Genomic DNA, 17,617 nt, shown 5'->3' with positions numbered 1-17,617 from the left:
TGCACTTATTCAACCCCCCCCCCCCCCCCCCCCCCCCCTTAGTGCTCTTGATCCTAACAATTGGTATCAGAGCGGGGTTAACTCTCAAATGGATGAAAACCCAAGAGAGATGGCATATGCTGGAAACCAAGAGGGCCACTCTATTACACGTCCACCCATGTTCAATGGGACGGACTACACCTATTGGAAGATCCGAATGAGGATCTTCCTTATTTTAATGGATTTTGAACTTTGGAATCTTGTCGAAAATGGATTTTCGAAGTCTTCTCTTCCGATGATCGATTGGAATGAATTGGAGAAGAAGACTTTCGCTCTTAATGCAAAGGCTATGAATGCCTTATTTTGTGTGCTTGATAAAAATGAGTTCAATCGTGTTTCGATTTGTGAAACCGCGTTTGATATTTGGCATACACTCGAAGTGACTCACAAAGGCACAAGTAGAGTGAAAGAGTCAAAAATCAATCTTTTTTTTAAACTTTTTCGAATAAAATCGAGCGAGACTATTGGCGACATGTACACCCGTTTCACGGATGTCATCAATGGTCTAAAAGGACTCGGCAAAAATTTTTCGGATTTTGAGCTCGTAAATAAGATTCTAAGATCTCTTCCTAAGAGTTGGGACCCTAAAGTCACTGCTATTCAAGAGGCTAAAGATTTAAACAACTTTCCTCTTGAAAAACTAATCGGGTCATTAATGGCCTATGAAATGACTTGCAAGGCTCATGAAGAGCAAGAAGACGTCCTTCCAAAGAACATGAAGGATATGACACTTAGAACTTTAGATGACCACTTGAGAGAAAACTCAAGTGATGAGGACTGTGACGATGACTTGGCACTTCTAATAAGGAAATTCAAAAAATTCATTAAGAGAAACAAGTTTAAAAATGACATAAAAAATAAACTTGAACCAAAAAAGGACCAAGTTATTTGCTACGAGTGCAAAAAGCCGGGACACTACAAAAGTGATTTTCCCCAAGCCAAGAAGAGAAATCTAAGAAGAAGGGGCTCAAAGCAACGTGGGATGACTCGAGCGCATCCGAAGAAGAGAAGTCCAACACTGAGCAAGTTACTTATTATGCCTTAATGGCCATCGGAGAGGAGGTAACAAATTTAATTGATGCAGATTTATCATTTGATGAATTAAATGCCTTCCATGACTTATTTGATGAATGTAAAATAATTAGTAGAAAATATAAATTGTTGAAAAATAAGCATGATAGTCTTGTTAATAATTTTGATAAATTAAAAATTGAATATCATGATAGCTTAGCTCAATGTGAAAAATGTCATGATCTAGAAACTATCCAAAAGAAGAACTTGCTACTTAAGGACACCTTGAAGAAATTCGAGGTTGGTAGTAAGTCTTTGAACATGATCCTTACAAACAAGGGTTACGTTCCCAAAAGAAGTGGAATCGGATTTGTGAGAAATCCTCACCAAAATCCAACCACCTTCATAAAAGGCCCCATCCTACATGTTCGACACCAAAGCAAATGCAACTTTTGTTGCAAACATAGACACAAAACACATTATTGTCCATTCAAGAAAATTAGTCCGAACAAATTAATTTGGGTTCCTAAAGGAACCATGATAAACTCTATGCAACATGATAAACAATGTAGATCAGTTTTTGAGGCACACAAAAGTAAATGGGTACCTAAAAATTATCCTTTCTTGTAGAGACATATACCATCACAAGCTAGGAGCAAGAGATGGTACCTTAATAGTGGATTCTCAAGGCATATGACCGGAGATCCATCTCAATTCTCTAAGCTCATTAGCATAGACAAAGGCTATGTCACCTTCGGAGACAACAATAAGGGTAAAATCATTGGCAAATGAACCATAGGTAACAAATCCAACTTCTTTATTAAAGATGTTTTGTTAGTTGATGGTTTAAAATATAACCTCTTGAGTATTAGTCAATTATATGATAAAGGATATATCGTCAAATTCGAATCTAATGCTTACATCATTGAAAAACCACACAAAAACACATCTATAATTGCATTAAAATAAAATAACGTATACACCATTAACATCAATGATCTTTACAATGAAGTGTGTTTCTCGGTTTTGAATGAGGATGCTTGGCTTTGGCATAGGGGATTAGGTCATGCTAGCATGAAATTAATCACTCAAATATCATCCAAAGAACTTGTACGACGAATTCCTTACATCAAGTTCATCAAAGATAATGTGTGTGATGCTTGTCAATTAGGAAAACAAATTATTTTAGTTTCAAATCTCTCTCTTACAATTGTGTGATGCTTTTCAATTAGGAATCAAATAAGCACATCTAGGCTCTTACAATTGATCCATATGGACTTGTTCAGACCAATCTCTACATCAAGCCTAGGAGGTAGCAAATATGCCTTTGTCATTGTAGATGACTATAGTAGATAGACATGGACTTATTTCTTGAAACAAAAAAATGAATGCTTTAGATATTTCACCAAGTTTTGTAAACTTGTTCAAAATGAAAAAGGTTTTATGATTTCATCAATTCGAAGTGATCATGATGGTGAATTTCAAAACCGTGATTTCCAAGAATTTTGTGAATCTAATGGATACAACCATAACTTCTCTACTCCAAGAAATCCTCAACAAAATGGAGTAGTGGAAAGAAATAATAGAAATTTACAAGAAATGGCAAGAACTATGTTGAATGAACATAGCCTACCCAAATATTTTTGGACCGAAGTCGTAAACACTACATGCTATATTTTGAATAAAGTTCTAGTAAGACCCTTATTCACTAAAACTCCCTATGAGTTGTGGAACAATAAAAAACCCAATGTTTCATGTTTTAAAGTTTTTGGGTGTAAGTGTTTTATCTTGAATGAAAAAGATGCCTTAGGAAAATTTGATGCTAAATCCGATAAAGGAATTTTTCTTGGTTATTCTTTGGTTTCTAAAGCTTTTCGTATCTTCAATAAAAGGACTTTAATTATAGAAGAATCCATTCATGTTATTTTCAATGAGATTTCCGAAATTAAGAAAAATGACTTTGATGATGATGTTAATTTCAATTCTTTGAATTTAAATGAAACCCCTTCTCCAACTAGTAACTTGGATGCATCCACTTCTGAAATATCCTTACCCAAGGATTGGAAGTATGTAGATGCTCATCCTAAGGAGCTAATCCTAGGAGACACGTCTAAGTGGATTCAAACATGTTCATCTCTTAAAAATTTTTGTGTCAACGCCGCTTTTCTCTCCCAAATTGAACCTAAATGTATTGACGAAGCCATGAAAGATGATTCATGGATTATCGCAATGCAAGATGAGTTAAATCAATTTGAGAGAAATGAAGTATGGAAGCTTGTTCCTAGGCCAAATGACCATTTAGTTATTGGTACTAAATGGGTCTTTAGAAACAAGCAAGATGAATATGGTATCGTGGTTAGAAACAAGGCAAGATTAGTGGCCAAAGGTTTCAACCAAGAAGAAGGTATCGATTACGAAGAAACCTTCACTCCTGTGGCTAGATTAGAAGCCATAAAGATGTTCCTTACCTATGCTAGTAATAATAATTTTAAGTTGTTTTAAATGGATGTTAAAAGCACTTTTCTTAATGACTTTATTTATGAAGAAGTTTATGTTGAACAACCTCCCGGATTTGAAAATAATAGCCTCCCTAATCATGTATTTAAATTAACCAAAGCTCTCTATAGTTTAAAACAAGCCCCAAGGGCTTGGTATGATAGACTAAGTACTTTTCTTATTGAAAATAATTTCACAAAAGGCAAGGTCGATACTATATTGTTTATCAAGAATTTTAAAAATAATTTTCTCATTGTTCAGATTTATGTTGATGATATTATCTTCGGTTTTACGAATGAATCTCTTTGTGAATCTTTTGCTAAAACCATGAGTCTCAAATTTGAAATGAGTTTGATGGGAGAATTAACCTTTTTCTTAGGCTTACAAATTAAGTAACTAAGCAATGACATCTTTATTAGTCAAACTAAATATGCTTTAGATCTACTAAAAAGATATACTATGGATAGCTCAAAAGCTATTAATACCCCTATGAGCACCTCCACTAAGTTAGAAGTTGATGAGAGCGGAGAAAGCTTCGATCAAAACTCTTATAAGGGTATGATAGGAAGTTTACTTTACCTCACTATAGCAACTAGACCAAATATCATGTTCAGTGTAGGACTTTGTGCTAGATTTCAATCGAACCCTAAGATATCTCATCTCAAAGCAGTTAAAAGAATACTTAGATATCTTAAAGGTACCACAAATCTAGGATTATGGTATCCAAAATCTAAGAATTTTGAGTTAATTGCTTATGCTAATGCAGATTTTGCTAGGTGTAGACTAGATAGAAAAAGTACATCAGGAACATGTCAATTTTTGGGACATTCCCTTGTTTCCTAGTCATCTAAGAAACAAAACTCGGTTGCACTATCAACAACCGAAGCTGAGTATATTGCAGCTAGTGCATGCTGTGCACAAGTTATGTGGATGAAAAACACCTTAGAAGATTATAAAGTCCATCTTAAAAACATTCCCATTAAATGTGATAACATAAGTGCAAAATGTTTAACAAAGAATCTCATTCAACACTCAAGAACAAAACATATTGATATTAGACATCACTTTATACGAGATCATGTTACTAATCATGATATAATCATAGAGTTCATAGATACTAAGCATCAACTAGTTGATATTTTTACAAAACCTCTAAGTGAAGAACAATTTGATTTCATAAGAAGAGAATTAGGAATGTTGATGTGTCCGAATGCATAAACTTGTTAAAATTATTTTTTGGACTTTATTGATTGAATGATCATATCACTTGATTGCCATTACATGCCTAAAATAACATGTTGGAAATTAATACAAAAATTTTCATAACAATGAGCATGTTTTGTCTTCATGATTGTATTTGAAAATCTATAGTATAGTCTTGTCCGAATGCATGAAAGTGTTAATTTCATTTTCGGATTCTCTTAACTAGTGGTATCCTAACAATCGAATTTTCTCGATACATTATCCTCTTCCGAATTTAATAAGCATATGTCATATCGAGTTTTATTCTCATCATTGATTTTTGACATATGAAATCAACTAGCAAATACATCTCTCATACACTTATCACGTGAAATTTTTTTTTGAGAAATGGATTTGATAAAATGATTCCTGCTTGTAAATTCCTTCTTGAAATATGGATGATAGTGTTTTTATTTGCAAGGATTTGTTTCACATACATATCTTGATCCTTGTAAAAATGAAGTATGATTTAATCTCTCATCGATTTTAACTTCATTCAAAGTAAACTCATAAATAGCTGGTATCACAAATAGCCTTCCTCCTTCATGTAAAAAGATAATAACAAATAAAAAGGAAGAAGTATTCAAAGCTATCTCCATGTCATGTTTTCCTCGAGATGTTTGCATAATTGGTATCCTATCACTCACTGTTGGAAAATGACATGAACCTAGTTATGGCATGAATAATTATCACACTTATGCTTAAAATTTGCTTATATCATTCTCTTTTTTGTTGATGACAAAGGGGGAGAAATATATGAATTGATACTATGAGTGCCATATTTGAATGAGAAATATATGAATTAATGCTATGAGTGTCATATTTGCACTATGTTATTGCCATATTTGCACTATGTTATTGCCATATCATGATAAAATATCAAGAACTTGCATAGCAACTTTACGTGTTGATATCTTGCCATGTGATGCTACGATTGCTAAACACTTGAAATGTTTGCTTTACGTTAAGATATCAAAAGATTAAATTGTAAATTTACATATTCATATCTTATGTTGAACTGCTACCATCATTCATATTTGAAATGTAAAACTTGAGAATGGATGTCAAGTCTTGACATCATTTTCAGTAAGATATATCGTGATAGGAATCATGATGGGAGTAATTGATAAGGTTAAGAGTTCTTAACTTATCAATAAGTCTATTGAATTCAAAGGCCTTGAATTCAAGAATGACTTATCTCAAGTATGGCATATAGATAGGGAGAGTTAAGGTTAACTCCGTTATCAATTGATTGTCATCATCAAAAAGAGGGAGATTGTTGAATCTCGGATTTTGATGATGAAGTCAATTATAATTTGTTATCTAATCCATATGTTGAGATAATTATACAGGATTAACTACGATGAAAGTAAGACATGCAGCAGGAGTTGCGTTGAAGTCAAGACTATGATAACGTTGGGAGTTCGAGAGTTTGACGGAAGTCCGGACGGTCATCGGAGGTTCTGCGGGAACAAATCCGAGAAGTCCAGGAGCTTGCCAAAAGAAGCTCGTCAAAACTCACCAAGTGGATCGTTGCAAGTCCAGGAGTTTGTCGAAAGTCCGCCGGAGCATCGCCAAAGGTTCGTCGGATGTTCGCCGGAAGTTCGCCGGAAGCTCACCGGAAAAAGTGATTGATGCACTAGAACTTAATCTGAGGGCAATTGGGCCCTTGACAGACCCAAATTGGGCCGAATGGATCAACCCATTCAGACCAGAATTCTTGGTAGGCGATGGCACCGCTAAGGTCGACGATGGCAACGCCCAAGAGATGGTCTACCAGGAAAGCTGGGCGGTGGCACCGCTTGGGCTCAGTCTCCGAGCGAGACTGGGCGGTGCAACTGCCCCTATCAGGCGATGGCACCGCTTGGGCTCAGTCTCCGAGCGAGACTGGGTGGTGCAACCACCCCAGTCAGGCGATGGCACCGCCTAGGCTCAGTCTCCGAGCGAGACTAGACAGTGCAACTACCCTTGTCAAGCGGTGGCACCGCCCAAAGGCTTAGTCTCCGAGCTATCAGGCGGTTGTACCGCCCCAGTCATGAGGTAGTCTCGCCAGGACCCCGAAAATCCGGGAGATGACATTTTTTAGCTCCAAATTTAAACCAGTTTGGGGCCTATATATACCCCACCCTTTCCTGCATGAAAGGGCACCGAAAATCTAATCTTACTCTGTGATTTTTAGAGCTCAAAAGTGTTGTAAAGGCTAGAAGTTCTCCCCCCTCTTTTTCCAAGTTTTGATCTTTTAAGAGAGGAGATAAAAGTTTGTAAGGGTTGTCTTCTAAGCCCATCAAAAGGAGTGAAATTGTAAAAGGGTGGTTGGCCTTCGCCTATTGAAGGAAGGCCTCTAGTGGACGTCGGTGGCCTCGTTGGTGGAGGAAGCCAAAAGTGGATGTAGGTCAAGATTGACCGAACCACTCTAAATCTCGGTTTGCATTTACTTTGAGTATCTGATCTTTACTGCAAACCACCTCAGTAGCTTACTGCCTTCTGCTCATTTACGAATGTGTTTCAAAGTTAAAGTGATGTACGAATCGACTTTCATACCGAAATCGCTTTTATCTTACGAATGTAGTATTCCAGTTTGCTATTACATTCTGTTGTCTATCTTAACTACAAATTGCCTCTATATATTTGCTTTAACTGCATCTCGCTTGATCATAAGTTAAAGTGATTTATGAATCGACTTTCTTACCAAAATCGCTTTTATCGTACAAACGCAGTTTTAATCGTTGAAAGTTTTCCGCTGCACTAATTCACCCCCCCCCCCCCCCTCTTAGTGCTCTTGATCCTAACAACATAGTCTTCTACGTGATGGTATTGCCAGATTGGATGGTGGTATCATCCAGTGTCAGTACTGTAGGTGGTGGTACCGCCAGGACCCAAGAAACCCGGGATGAGACCTTTTTAGGCTCCAAGTTTGAATCCACTTGAGGCCTATGAATACCTCTTTCATACCTGGTTAACACACATAAGAATTAAGAGAAAAAAAAGAAGAAAACGCTGTTGTAATCTTGTGTAAACTCCTCTCAAACTCTAAGTGTTAGTGAAGTCTAAAAGAGTAGGTTGTGGGGGTGTAAAGGTTCTCTCCCGAGCCTACAAAAGAAGAATAGAGTTGTAAGAAGGTACTTGGTCTTCGCCTATTGAAGGAAAACCATTAGTAGATGCCAGTGGCTGTCACGCCCCCCCGAATTTTTCACATTCAGGAGGTGTGACCCTATCTAAAATCAATAATATTATAATTCATCATCAATTCAATCCAGGATCCAATCAAAAGCAAAAATGCTAGAAAAAGAAAACCAATAGTGATGGCTTGAGCAAAAAATGGTGCACCAACGATGACATCGCTAGACTGGCGGTAGCATCATTAGTACGCACTGCTTATAGGCAGTAGCACGGTCCTGCTGGTGGTACCATCGCTTGTAACCCTACCCTATAAAACCATAGTTAGGGCCAATGGTAGAACCGTCCCCAACCCTCTCTACACCCCTCTAAACTGCTCCTCACCCCTCATTCCTCTTACTCTTCCTCTAGAAACTCAAGAAAACCACTATCCTTTGCAAAGCTAAGGATCAATCTCATACCCCCCTTGGTGATCACAAGAAGTTTAAACTACAAAAGTAATTCCTAAACCCAATTGTTTCCAATATGTGTAGTCCGTCCCATTGAACAAGGGAGGACGAATGAGAGAAAGTCCCTCTTGAAAGCCGAAAAGAGTCATTTCTCTTGGGTGTTAAACCAAATGAGAAATAACGAGGCTCTGATACCAATTGTTAGGAAAAGAGTCGGCACTAAGAGGGGGGGTGAATTAGTGCAGCGGTAAAAATTACGTCAGTTCAAAACTTCGTTGCGATTAAATCTATTTTCGATGAAAAACTGTTTCGTAAAGATATTAACTTTGAAAGCATATGGAAGAGCATAGTGGATATAAAGCAAGTAAAGTGGTTTCAAGTAAAGTAAATTGCACAAGAGAAACGTAAATTAGATTTTTATAGTGGTTCGGTCGTCATGACCTACATCCACTTCGCCGATTCCTCTTTCGTCGAGGCCACCGACATCTACTATCGGTCTTCTTTCAATGGGCGAAGACCAACTACCCTTTTATACCCCTCTTCTCCTTTTCACAGGTTTAGGAGATAACCTTTTACAACCCTCTTTTACAATGTATCCCTTAGAACTCTCTCTAAGCTTTGGGAGGAGGGAACTTAACTTTCTTAGGTTTATAACTTTAGAATCACAGGGTTTTTCTCAATATTTCTTACTTATCCATGCTGGAATAGCTGGGGTATTTATAGGCCCCAAATGTATTTAAATTTGGAGCCCAAAATTTAAACCCCCAAAATTTCAAGGTATGGGCAGTAGCACCGCCTGCACTGGGAGGTACCACATGTTGGGAAATCTTGGGAGGCGACATCAGATGCGCAGTGGAAGAACAAGAAAACAAAATCCCCAATTCTCAAAGAGATGTTCGTCATCGTGCGAAGATTGGTGTGCAAAATCCGTGAAACTTAAAATTGCGTATAGAGTAGATTATGTTACCTAGGGAGATCGTATATCCCTATTTCCTTGCAGAACTTTAGGAGAGGGTGAAGGAGGTCAAGCGTCCTCCTCTCAAGCGGTGATCCACACAGTAGGGCTGCGACGACGCTCCTCAAAACTCTAGGCCTACTCTGAGGTGGAGAGGGGGAGGAGAATAGGAGAGGCAAGCAAATGCTCTAGCCTATGAGGCTCTGAATCCCTCCTATTTATAGAGGTCCCCTGTCAAACCCTAATGGGTCCTCCCCTAGTGGGTATTGGATCTGCATCCAATAAGACAAGGGCTCTGTCAGATATCTCATATCCGAACCTCTACTCATCGTAATACCTACCATATGTGTGTGACCCTCTAGGCTCAATATCGAGCTGGCCGTAAGTCATACTTGTCAAAACTCCTTCTAACTCAGTGAATTATTATCTCTGTAATAATTCACTTGACTCATCGACTACGGATGTACTAGGCCACTACGCCGTAGTCCCTAGACGATATAGGAGAATCTAATCTATTGGTCCTATCTGTCCTCAGTTACCATGTACCTATAGTCCCTCATCCATCTAATATCCCAGAGACCATATATCGAGCATGGTACTGTCAGACCCATACGGTTTCTACTCGAGTCTCACTCTAATCGGATTCTCCCGGAGAAACCTTTCTCTCTCAACCCGAATGACCCTGGCCAGGGATTTGTCTGAGCAAGAACACATGAGATATTCCTCTCATGACACTGAGAGTGCATGATCCTCTATCGACACTCAATAGCCCTCGTAAGGTCGACTACCACTCCCAATGACCAACTGTACTAGATCTGGGACAACCAAACCTATAAGTCTGGTATCAAAGAGTAGAGCACTCATACAAGACATCCTTGGTGTCTCAAGTCTAAGGACCAGATACACCACTAGGACTACGAAATCGCTGTCTAACAATAAGGCATCATCAACCATCCAACATTCCGTAAGCGGATCAATCATTGAACTCATTCTCCAATGAGCACCTGTACTGTATCCCTAGTGTCCTTACACGAGCAGCTATGAGACCAGTTGCATCTATCATATGGACGGTATACAACACACCAGTTTGTCTGGTTATCACGATGTCCCTCTCGAGTAACCTATGACCGGGATTAGTTTAGATATGTGTTTAAAGGTGAATCGATCTCATTATCGTGATCTCATCATGATCCGATTCCCATTGCACAAATCCAAGGACGTCACAATATATATATGCACATATGCAATAGTTATAAAGTGATATATGCCAAAATATAATAAGCAAAAAGATTCTGTATCAAGTCACACGTGCCATCACTCACGTGATTGGCTTGTTAGGCACCTATGACTAGCAATCTCCCACTTGACCTAAAGCCAATCACATATGTGTCTGATCCCCATCAGACCCCTGTGACGCTCAAAGACAATCTGAGACAACAGCTTTGTCAATGGATCTGCAATGTTATCTTCAGATGGAACTCTTTCCACTACTATATCTCCTCGGGTTACGATCTCTTTGATAAGCTGGAACCTCCTCAGAACACTTCTGATGAGACTCGGGTTCCCTTATTTGAGTAATCACCCCATAGTTGTCGCAATATAAGGAAGTCGGCTCCTCGCTATCCGGCACGACTCCCAAATATGTGATAAACTTCTTCACCCAAACTCCCTCCTTTGCTACATCTGATGCAGCAATGTACTCCGCCTTTGTGATCAAGTCAGCAGTAGTATCTTGCTTGGAACTCTTCCAGGACATCACTCCTCCATTCAAGGTGTACACGTACCTCGAATTTGACTTGTTATCATCGACATCAGACTAAAAACTTGAGTCTGTGTAGCTTTCAACCTTAAAGCTACTACCTCTATATACTGGTAAAAGATCCATAGTCCTTCTCAAGTACTTAAGGATACACTTTACTGCTTTCCAGTGCTCCAAACCTGGATCCGCCTGATACCCGCTCGTGACACTTAGAGCATGTGCTATATCAGGCCTAGTACATAGCATGACATATATGATAGACCCTATTGCTGAGGCATAAGGTATCATATCCATGTTCTCTCTTTCTTCTGAAGTCTTTGGGGACATCCTCATAGAAAGCGATATCCCTTGTCTCATCGGTATGAGACTTCTCTTGTAATTTTTCATGCCAAACCTTTTAACAATGGTTTCTATGTACCTGGATTGGGACAATCAAAGCATCCTCTTGGATCTATCTCTATAGATTCTAATCCCCAAGATATAGGATGCTTCCCCTAAGTCCTTCATGGAGAAGTGTTTAGATAACTAAGCACTTATTGTGGATAGCATTCCTACGTCATTCCCAATGATCAGGATGTCATCCACATATAATACCAAAAAGATGATAGCACTCTCACTTATCTTCCTGTACACACAAGGCTCATCTTTGTTCTTAACGAAGTTATAAGATTTGATTGCCTCATCAAATCTTATGTTCCAACTTCAGGAAGCTTGCTTTAGTCCATAAATGGATCTAAGCAACCTACACACCTTATTTGGGTAGTTCTTGGACACAAATCCCTTAGGTTGCATCATATATACCTCCTCCTCGATATTCTCATTGAGGAATACAGTTTTTCACATCTATCTGCAAGATCTCATAATCATAGTGTGCTGTAATAGCCAATAGAATTCTGATAGATTTTAGCATTGCTACGGGTGAGAAGGTTTCGTCGTAGTCAACACCTTGCCTTTGACGATACCCCTTAGCCACTAGCCTTGCTTTATTGGTCTCTACATTTCTATCTACTCCGATCATTTTTTTAAAGATCCACTTGCAACTGATGGATACAATACCTTCAGGCGCATCAACTAGGATCCAAACCTTGTTGGGGTATATAGAATCTATCTCAGAATTCATGGCTTCTTGCCACTTCCCAGAGTCTATACTTATAATAGCCTCCTCGTAGGTCTAAGAATCAATATCCTCAACATCTCCTGTAATATGTCCCACATATCTCTCAGGAGGATGAGATACGCTATCAGACCTACGTAAAGTTGAAACTTGTGTATTAGATACCTGAACAGACTCGGGCTATAGAGTGGTGCTTCAGCTTGGTTCTCCAACCTCGTACAACTCTATAATTCTCCCACTATCTCCGCCAAGAATATGTTCCTTCTTAAGGAACACTGCTCTCTTAGCTACAAAGATCTTTTGGTCCTCGAGATGATAGAAATAATACCCACAAGTTTCCTTGGGGTATCCCACAAATTTGCATCTCTCTGTCCTTGATTCTAACTTATCGGGGTTGTGTCTTTTAACGTGGGCAAGGCAGCCCCAAATCTTAACAACCTTAAGATCAGGCTTCTTCCCTTTCCATATCTCATATGGTGTAGACACTATCGACTTAGTTGGAACTCTGTTCAGAAGGTAAGCTGTGGTTTCTAGGGCATATCCCTAGAATGAGATAGGTAGGTCAGCGAAACTCATCATGGACCGTACCATGTCTAATAACGTACGATTTCTCCTTTCAGAGACACCATTGAGCTAAGGTGTACAAGGAGGTGTCCATTGGGATAATATCCCATGGTCCTTGAGAAACTGAGTAAACTCTGTACTTAAATACTCACCTCCTCGATCTGATTGAAGAGTTTTGATACTCTTTCCAGTCTAGTTCTCCACCTCATTCTTATACTCTCTGAATTTCTCAAAGGCCTCGGACTTGTACTTCATTAAGTCCACATATCCATACCTTGAGAAATCATCAATAAAGGTAATGAAGTAGAAGTAACCACCAATGGCATGAGTTGACATGGGTCCATATACATCACTATGTATGAGTTCCAATAGCTCAGTGGCTCTCTCTCTAGTTCCACTAAATGGAGAGTTGGTCAGTTTTCCACGAAGGCAAGGCTCAAAAGTTGCATATGACATATAGTCGAATGGATCTAGATATCCATCATTTAGCAACTTTTGAATCATTTTTTCATGGATGTGGCCTAGCCTACAATGCCACATGTATGCACTGTTCATCTCATCTCATTTTCTTTTGGACACATTTACATTCATGATATGTGGAGTAGTGTCTAACATAAATAAACCATTATGCAATGTTCCTTTCGTGATGATCTTATCATCTAATAATATCGAACAACCATTGTTCTCAAAAACTAATTTATATCCACTAACTGTCAAACATGAAATGAAGATAATGTTTTTGATAATAGAAGGAACAAAATAACATGCATCTAATGCAATAAAAGCTCCACCAGGCAGATGTAGGACGACCTCGCCAATAGCTACTTCAGCAACTTTTGCTCTATTACCCATCTTGAGGTCCATCACGCCTCTCTCTAGTCTCTTAGGCCTTGCCAGAACCTGCAACGAATTGCATATATGATAAGCACTACCAGTATCCAATACCCATGTGTTATCAAAAGAGTTTGACAAATGGAGACTAATCATGAATGTACCTGAAGCTTCATCAAGCTTTTGTTTCGCCCTTTCTACAAAGTACTCTTTGCAGTTCCTCTTCCAGTGCCCATCTTTGCTACAGTGGAAGCACTAGCCTTTGTCCTTCGCTGGGTCTTTCTTAGCAACCTTTGCTTTACCTAGTCTACCCTTGCCCTTTCCCTTCTTAAGGGACCTTTCTGCTTTCCATTTCTTTCTGGTCTCACCAGTGTAGAGAACTGGCTTCTCTTTCTTAATAGTACTCTCTACCTCCCTCAACATATTGAGGAGCTCTTGGAGAGTCACCTCAAGCTTGTTCATATTAAAATTCATTATGAACTTTGAAAAGGAATCTGGTAGTGACTGAAGCACAATGTCCACACACAAGTTATCCTCTAGGACCATTCCACACACAAGTTATCCTCTAAGACCATTCCTAGACCTGTGAGTTTCTCTATCCACTCAATCATCTTTAGGACATGGTTTTGAACTGGTGTCCACTTGGTCATCCTAGCGCGGAAGAGGCTCTTGGATATCTCATATCGCTGAGTCCTTCCCTGTTCCTCAAATAATTTACGGACATGTAGGAGAATGGATCTGGCATCCATCTTTTCATGTTATCTCTGTAACTCAGGTGTCATAGAGCCCAACATATAGCATTGAGCTGCTAGTCATAGGTGCCCAGCAAGCTAATCACATGAGTGATGGCACGTGTGACTTCATACTGCTTATTATATTTTGGCGTATATTACTTTATAACTATTGCATATGTGCATATATATATATTGTGATGTCCTTGGATTTGTGCAATGGGAATCGGATTGTGATGAGATCACGATAATGAGATCGATTCACCTTTAAACACATATCCTAAATAATCCCGGTCATAGGTTACTCGAGAGGGACATCGTGATAACCGGACAGACTGGTGTGCTGTATACCCGTCCATATGATGGATGCAGCTGGTCTCATAGCTGCTCATGTAGGGACACTAGGGATACAGTACAGGTGCTCATTGGAGAATGAGTTCACTGATTGATCCGCTTACGGAATGTTGGATCGTTGATGATGCCTTATTGTAAGACAGCGATTTCGTAGTCCTAGTGGTATATCTGGTCCTTAGACTTGAGACACCAAGGATGTCTTGTATGAGTGCTCCACTCTTTGATACCAGACTTATAGGTTTGGCTGTCCTAGATCTAGTACAGCTGGTCATTGGGAGTGGTAGTCAACCTTACGAGGGCTATTGAGTGTCGATAGAGGATCATCCACTCTCGGCATCATGAGAGGAATATCCCATGTGTTCTTGCTCTGACAAATCCCTGGCCAGGGTCATTCGGGTTGAGAGAGAAAGAGTTCTCCGGGAGAATCCGATTAGAGCGAGACTCGAGTAGAAATAGTATGGGTCTGACAGCACCATGCTCGATAGACGGTCTCTGGGATATTAGATGGATGAGGGACTATAGGTACACGGTAATTGAGGACAGACAGGTCCAATGGATTAGATTCTCTGGTATCGTCCGGGGACTACGGCGTAGTAGCTTAGTACGTCCGTAGTCGATGAGTCGAGTGAATTATTACAGAGATAATAATTCACTGAGTTAGAAGGAGTTTTGACGGGTATAACTCACGGCGAGCTCGATATTGGGCCTAGAGGGTCACCCACATTTGGTAGGCATTGCGATGAGTAGAGGTTCGGATATGAGATATCCGACGGAGCCCTTATCTTATTGGATGCAGATCCAATACCCACTAGGGGAGGACCCATTAGGGTTTGACAGGGGACCTCTATAAATAGGAGGGATTCAGAGCCGCACAAGCTATAGTCTTTGCTTGCCTTTCCTATTCTCCTCTCCCTCTCCACCTCAAAGCAGGCCTGGAGTTTTGAGGAGCGTCGTCGCAACCCTACTGTGTGGATCACCACTAGAGAGGTGGACGCTTGACCTCCTTCACCCTCTCTTAAGGATCTGCAAGGAAACAGGGATATACGATCTCCCTAGGTAACACAATATACTCTATACGCAGTTTTAAGTTTCGCGGATTTTGCGCACCAATCTTCGCATGACAACGAACATCTCTTTTGGAATTATGGATTTTGTTTTCTTGTTCTTCCGCTGCGCATATGATGTCGCCCCCAAGATTTCCCAATAGTGGTATCAGAGCTAGGTTGTTCGTGCGAATGATTGGTTTTGAACTGCGTGTGCTGTGTTTAGGAAGAATTTTGACGTCAAAAATCGTTGACGCAAAAACAAGGAAGGGCAGCAACAGTTGTTGCCCTCGATCTGCGTGCGTGCAACGCAGCCAAAGGCGGCAGCACAAGGGCTGCGTTTGCAGCAGCCGGCCGGCGGCCTGCTTGCAGTAGGCTTGCGTCCGGCGGGGCTAGCAGCCCGCGGGCAGAGGCGCCGCAGGGCAACAGCGCTTGCCACTGCTGCTCCCGCCTGCCACCCATTGGGGCGGTCACCCGGTGGGACAGCACCGCCTGCGGGTGTTGCCCCACCGGCAGAACCGCCCGCGGGGGCGCCCACCTGCAGCGGCAGTACCGCCAGTGGGCGTGCCGCCTGTAGGCGAGGGCAGCGCCCTCGCCCCGCCGCACAGGCCACCGCCAACATGGTGGCGGCGACGACAGTAGTAAGAGGGAATTAGGGTTTTGGGCAAAAAGATAGTTTTGCCCTTGTGAATTTGAGAAATTAAAGCAGGAAAAATCATGTTATGCCGGAGGACAACACGTCAGAAGATTGGACATCGGGCCGGAGGAACGGTCGACGTATCGACAGAAGGCTTCGTGTTGTGGATTCGGGCTTCCGGCTAAGAAGAGCGGATATTGCACCAAGGATATTGGAGTTGCAGAGTCAACTGGCCGATTGGGCAATAGGCCGCAAGAGAAGACAATGCGCCGAAGAATCGGACGAAGCGTCGAGGGACCAATGACATGCCGGACAACTTAAATAATGCTTGGTATTGTTGAATCTTATATTTTGATGATGAAAACACTTGATATGTGTTTATGTTTTAATCTACATTTTGAGTGACGTAGGATGCTTCGATCAGGATGAGACAATTAAAGAAAGAAAAATCATGTTGTGCCGGAGGAAAATGTCAAAATATTAGACGTCGGGCCGGTGGATCGGTCGACGTATCAACAGAAGGCTTCGAGCCGTGGACTTGGGCATCGGGCCAAGAAGAGCGAGTATTGTGCTAAGGATATGAGAGTTGCGGAGTCAACTGGCCGATTGGGCAATAGGTCATTGGAGAGGACGATGCGCCGAAGAATCGGACGAAACGTCGAGGGACCAATGACATGCCGGACAACTTGGTTAATTGCTTAGGATTAATTGTCTCAATCGAAGTTTTGTTTTACATGTGCAGGATTAACTATGATGGAAGTAAGACATGCAGTAGGAGTTACGCCGAAGTCAAAAATATGATCACGTTGGGAGTTCGAGAGTTCGACGAAAGTCCAGACGGTCGTCGAAGGTTCTGCGAGAACAAATCCGAGAAGTCGAAGAGCTCGTCGGAACTTGCCAAGTGGATCGTCGCAAGTCTAGGAGTTTGCTGGAAGTCCGTAGGAGCATTACCGAGGGTTCATCGAATGATTGATGGAAGTTCGTCGGAAGCTCATCGAAAGAAGCGATTGACGTACCGGAGCAAGTTGCAGTAAATGTCTTAAGAAATATCATAGTTAGCACGATGATTAAATTAGAAATGGGAGGTGATCCTATTAACTTAATCTTGGGGAAATTGGGCCCATGATAGACCCAAATTGGGCCGAATGGATCAGCCCATTCGGACCCAGATTTCTTGGCTAGCGGTGGCACCACCTGGGTCGGCGGTAGCACCGCCCAGGGCTCAGTCTCCGAGCTAGGCTAGGCGGTGCAACCTCCCCTGACAGGCGGTGGAAT

Source organism: Musa acuminata, chromosome BXJ1-7, assembly GCF_036884655.1.
Source record: "Musa acuminata AAA Group cultivar baxijiao chromosome BXJ1-7, Cavendish_Baxijiao_AAA, whole genome shotgun sequence".
Classification (NCBI taxonomy): domain Eukaryota; kingdom Viridiplantae; phylum Streptophyta; class Magnoliopsida; order Zingiberales; family Musaceae; genus Musa; species Musa acuminata.
The sequence above is the reverse complement of the archived record's forward strand: the minus strand, read 5'-3'. Positions refer to the sequence as shown.